Source organism: Delphinus delphis, chromosome 16, assembly GCF_949987515.2.
Source record: "Delphinus delphis chromosome 16, mDelDel1.2, whole genome shotgun sequence".
NCBI lineage: Eukaryota > Metazoa > Chordata > Mammalia > Artiodactyla > Delphinidae > Delphinus > Delphinus delphis.
Window position 1 is genome coordinate 64,036,191 of NC_082698.1, and position 5,814 is coordinate 64,042,004.

Consider the following 5,814-nt stretch of genomic DNA (forward strand, 5'->3'; position numbering starts at 1 on the left):
AGTTTTTATTATCTCCCATTTCACACCACTTTTGGATGTGGTGGGGGAACCTTTGAAGGTGATTCTGGGATGGAAGGAGAGGTAGCATTAGCCTTGCCATCAGTTTTAATGAGATGATATCTTGTTCTGGCTGTGATAGCCTGAAAATTCCCGGCAATATTTATCTTCATTTTATTTTTATTTTGTGAACAAGGAACAAGATTCTAAAACCGTTAGTTACTATTTAGTATAAAGGGAATAAAGGCTATTCCCACTAGCGTAAACAGCGTATGTTTACAGCACTGACATTTACTGGCTTTTCTTTGAGACATTTAACTTCTCTGCAGTCGGGCCATTTAGCGGGCAGATAGGGGAAATACAGCCGGAAGAGTACGGATTATCGTATGACAGCATCTGTTGGAAGTGGATAAAAAAGCTTCTTCCTTTTCCGCAGCGAGCAGGGTTCGAACCTGCGCGGGGAGACCCCATTGGATTTCAAGTCCAACGCCTTAACCACTCGGCCATCGCTGCCACGGAGAAGACGTGAAGGCGGAAATCCTTTAGTGTTAAAACAACTGGGCACATGCGCACCAGCCTCACGAGTGGGCGGGGCTTACAACTTCCGCGAGCTCTGCTGTGTGAGAGGTGGCTGAGGCTGACTGCCCAAATTGCGGGAATTACCCCGTGAACGCGAGGAAATAATAGAAACTCCCTTAAGTAGTTTAAGTAAACGCCTTTAAAGGCGAGTCTTAGAAGCCCTTCCCTGCGCTCGGAAAATCGAAAGTCGCAACCCTGCTTGGCTTCTGGTCTCTGACCTGGTTTTTGCTCTCCCGCTTCCTCACTACGTCACCGAGAAAACTGTGAAACAAAGATTCGTCTCGCTCAGTGCTCCGGGCCCGCGCCCTGGAAAGTTTCTGCGTCGCCGGCTGCGTTTGCCGCGTAGGTCGCGTCGAGCTCTCCTCTGAGAGGGAGGTGTGAGTGAAGGCGTGAGGAGTCGACCGCTGCCTGTGGGCTCGCTTCTCGCAGGCTCCTGCTCATTCAGTCATCTTTCATTCTTCTCCCCACAATGACTCCCTCGTTGCTGAGCCCTACTGGAAGAAATCGTGTCCCGAGTGTTTCCCAAGCTTTCTCAAGTGATGGGGAGACTTGCAGGTGGTTTGAGAACAAAGTTCTGTGCATTAGGTCTGCATTTTACCTTTAAATGCCATTAATTTCCTCCCTTGTTAAGTGTAGCTACTGTGCTAGGTGCTTTATTTACGTTATTTCGTTAAAGTTCTCAGAACCGGGTAGGTCTGTACTATGGTCGCTCACCTCAGAGAATGAGGCGGGGAACGAGGCACGAGAATTGGCGCTGGTGATAACCAGGGCGCACGCGCAGCTCCGTAGCACGTGGCGCCCCGAGAGCAGCAAGTTGTTTGTTGATGGAAGATTTCCAGAAAACAGTAGGGGCCTTTTACTATTTTAAGTATTTGTAACTGTTCAGGGGAACTTCATCTTTCTCATAATGTTACATTTCATATTAAGACAGGAAGGCAAATCCTTGCCCTTGGGAAGGCCAGATGTTAAGTGACCTCGCTTGATATTTGGGTGAATTTTCCTGAGACTTTTAAGTACCGTTTCTCTTAACTAAATAAAGGTGCTAAGTGTCTAGATCCATTTGATTGTGGAAGGAGAGCAAAATACCTGGGAATTGTAAGAATAAGTTTTATCTAATTTGAGATTTTGCTTTTAGAAATTTTCTCTTTTTGTTTTTAATTTGGGAGAGCTACACGGGTGGTCTCCATTTCTCTATGAATATTATATGGGAGCAATGTTATTCCTGACATTCCCAGGCATAAATTTTATCTATATGAACATTACTTGCACTTTTCCAATAGGATACTATCCAAGAAGAAGTAAAGTTTTGTCTTTTTTCTTTTTATCTCGTAGAGTCTATGTGTGCTGCGATAACCTATAATTTAATCTTACTATTTTATTAGTTGTATCTTGAAGTCTTTTAAAAATTCCTATCTTCTGTGCAGTTGAAGGATAATATTTAACGGAAAGTTCTATTACTCTTCCTTAACTTCCCCTTCCTCTTTTAAGAATTTTCTTCACTTGCCTAAAAGCTTGACAGTAATGGGAATTGATTATGGTTAAAATAGTTCAATCAGAAATTCTACTGAGTTTTTTTTTTTTTTTTTTTTTTGGTGAGGGGAAAGGAAGACAGCAAAGGAAAAGAATATATTACAAAGTTAATGTGTATTTGTTAAGAACAATTGTGATTAATTTTTCTTTGCAGCATTTCAAAAGTGAAATGCCTAGATTTAACATTTAACTTTCAGCTTATTTGAGTTATTGTAGGCTTTTAAAAAAATCAAATTGCCTTTTTTTTTTTTTTTTTGCGGTACGCAGGCCTCTCACTGTTGTGGCCTCTCCCGTTGCGGAGCACAGGCTCTGGACGCGCAGGCTCAGCGGCCGTGGCTCACGGGCCCAGCCACTCCGCGGCATGTGGGATCTTCCCGGACTGGGGCACAAACCCGTGTCCCCTGCATCGGCAGGCAGACTCTCTCAACCACTGTGCCACCAGGGAAGCCCTCCCCTAGAATTTTAATAAATCAGAATTTTAATGCTGGAAGAAACATTAAAGCTACTCCAATCCTTTTATTTACAGATAGGAAACTGTGGCCCATGAGTGGTTGCCCAAGGTCACATAGCTAATTAGTGCAGATTCAAGACTATAATTCGTTATATTAGCCTAGTGTTCATGCTAGATTTTGTTGCCCTCATGTATTCTTTGTTAGTCTCTGGCTCAGTGGCATGTAGATCTAGAAGTGTGTATATGGCAGTAGAGAGAGCCAACGGTAGGGGAGAGTTGTGAGTTGAATGTTGAAAGCCTATGAGATGTCAGATGCTGAATATATTGTGGTGGATGATTTTTGTTCTTTTTTCCAGTATCCATCCTCCCAACGGGTAATGACACTTCAATTGCACTTAAGGAGGACCACCCCTCCCCACTGGATGCAAACTTACTTCGCCTGTTTATCAAGGTATCCCACCCTGCTCTAGGTAAGGGGTGGGCATGTGACTTATATTGGTTTTCTGTTGTTGCATAATAAATTACCACAAACTTAGTGGCATAAAACAACATGAATTTATTATCTTACAGTTTCTGTGGTTCAGGAGTGTTGTCGTGGGTTGACTGTGTCCTCTGCTCAGGGTCTTTTACCAGTTTTCAAGGGGCTGACTGGGACTTTGGTCTCATGTAAGGCTTGGGGCTCTCTTCGAAGATCACTGCTTGTTACCAGAATTCAGTTCTTGTGGTTGCAGGACTTGTTGGCTGTCAGTGGAGGACCTTTTTGAGTTCCTAGAGGCTTCTCATTGTACCTTGCCATGTGGCCCTCTCTACAGCATGGTAGTTGGCTTCTTCAAGGCAGCAGGAGAATTGCTCTCTAGTCTATTACAGTAGAGTTTTATATAATATGATGTAATCACAGTGGTGACTATTCATCATATCACAAATCCTGCTCAAGTGAGGAGGATTCTATAGGCTGTGTACAGGATGGGCAGGGATCTTGGGGGCTATCTTTGAATCCTACCCACCACACAACTCAAGCTGGGCCAGTCAGAGTCTCTCAGAATCCCTGTTCTTGCCATTACACGATTGTATTTTTATGGGTACCCTACACAACACACTCACATAGTAACCAGTGAGAGGTGATCAGAGTGTGGAAATTTAAACTTAGCTGCCTTGTATGCTTTTGTACTTGATTTGAAAGGAGTAGAGTTGGCAACAACTGCAGAGTTTGAGAGGCTTAGCCACCATTGACAATTCTTGATTTTAATTCTGTATTGATTGGAGAATAACTCTAGCTGTACATTTGTGACAACATATATAAGGGGCTTAGTTCAGGTTAGACAAAAAAAATTACTAAGTTATTGGCAACAAAACCCTCATGAAGGTTTAGTTGTTAAATTACAGGCATCATGAAAAGCAATGGAAATGATTATCATGGAATTACTACATTGCAAATGACTGTACTTTTGAAGTCTAAGCAATTAGTTGTGGATAGCTTTTTGGTCATTATATTGCTTATACATACATGTTTTAAGAAGACTGGAGATTTATCCTAGTCAGGACTAGAGCAGCTTATTTATAGGATTTTCCTACCTAATCAGTCCTCTAATGCCATGACCAATTAAGAAATACAGTCAAGACTGATGGAATCCTCTTTCCTTAAAGGATATGATGCCGGTGTGATATTCAGCCTTGAGTTCTCCAAGGTAGTATCCACTGATTTTGGAACAGCAGAGATCCGGACCTACCAAAGACATCTTAATCTACTGCCCAGTTAAATATCAAAAGGGCAGAATACATTTATTAAGGATGAGATCTTATACCCAGCTTATTTATAAGAACTGAATTGATGCCTTATAAAACTCCCTGGACTGGTTCTATCTATAGAATTGATGGTTCTGGGGTTTCCAGGTGGTTTATTTATAAAGACAACTGAAATTATAAACAGAGATCATAAAAATAATTTTAAGAATTATATCAAAATACAGGTATGATCATTGGATTATGGTTAAAATTGACTGGGAAACAACTAGACTCACAGACCAGTTTTCTTATAACTTTAAGGAATTGTAACTATAACACTGTCCTGCTTCTTTATAAAAGAATGCTGTCTGTTATTAATTCTGATTTCTCTTTGGGGCTATTAAATTATATAGGAAAATCAAGTGTTGACCTTAGGGAGTTCATCTATGCTCACACATTAAATATACAAACATGTCTCCTAAAGCCATGTTTTGGGAGTTTTTGTTGGATAGCAATACATAACTAATGAATTCAGTCCCCCCACCCCATAACTAGATTCCTTTGCTCTCCCTTCCATGTTTCTATCAAATGTTTCCTGTTCACCCAGCATGTGGGAGAGTACTCATGATTCATGAAAATGCCTAGTACAGTGCTTAATTTTTTAGTAGGTACTTGATACTTGATAGTTCTCTTTTTATTTTGAAAACAATATAATAATGTTGATAAAAAGTTTGAAAAAATAGAAAAAACTCAACCTGACCCACCTAAGCCTTTTTTTTGTTTTGTATTTCTACTTTGTCTTTCTCCTTATACTTACATATGTTTTTGCATAGTTTTTTTTTTTAAAGGAATTTAGCCTTTTTAAAAAAAAATGTTATTTATTTATTTATGGCTGTGTTGGCTCTTCGTTTCTGTGCGAGGGCTTTCTCTAGCTGCGGCAAGTGGGGGCCACTCCTCAACGCGGTGCGCGGGCCTCTCACTATGGCGGCCTCTCTTGTTGCAGAGCACAGACGCCAGATGCGCAGGCTCAGTAATTGTGGCTCACGGGGCTAGTTGCTCCGCGGCATGTGGGATCCTCCCAGACCAGGGCTTGAAACCTTGTCCCCTGCATTGGCAGGCAGACTCTTAACCACTGCGCCACCAGGGAAGCCCTTTGCATAGTTTTAATTGTGTGTGTTTGATGGTTTTTCTGCTTTTGTTTTATAGAGATAGATTCATGTAACATAAAATTGACCATTTTAACCATTAAAGTGTACACTGCAGGGGCTTCCAGTACATTCATGATGTGCAACCATCACCATTATCTACTACAGAACATTTTCATCATTCTAGAAGGAAACCCTGTACCCATTAAGCACTCATTCCCCACTTCTCCACTCTCTCCATTCTCTGCCAATCACTAATCTGTTTTCTGCCTCTATGGGTTTGCCTGCTCTGTACATTGCATATAAATGGAATCATATGATGTGTGGATTTTTGTGTCCAGGTTTTCACTTAGCATGATGTTTTCAATGTTCATATGTGGTTATACAATG

General features: G+C 41.3%; 1 non-coding gene across 1 annotated transcript; it reads right to left on the reverse strand.

Annotated features, from left to right (window-relative positions):
• Positions 1-428: 428 nt before the first annotated feature.
• On the reverse strand, positions 429-510 carry TRNAS-UGA (transfer RNA serine (anticodon UGA)). Its single transcript has one exon. It is a non-coding gene; the product is annotated as a tRNA-Ser (tRNA).
• Between the last annotated feature and the right edge of the window lie 5,304 nt (positions 511-5,814).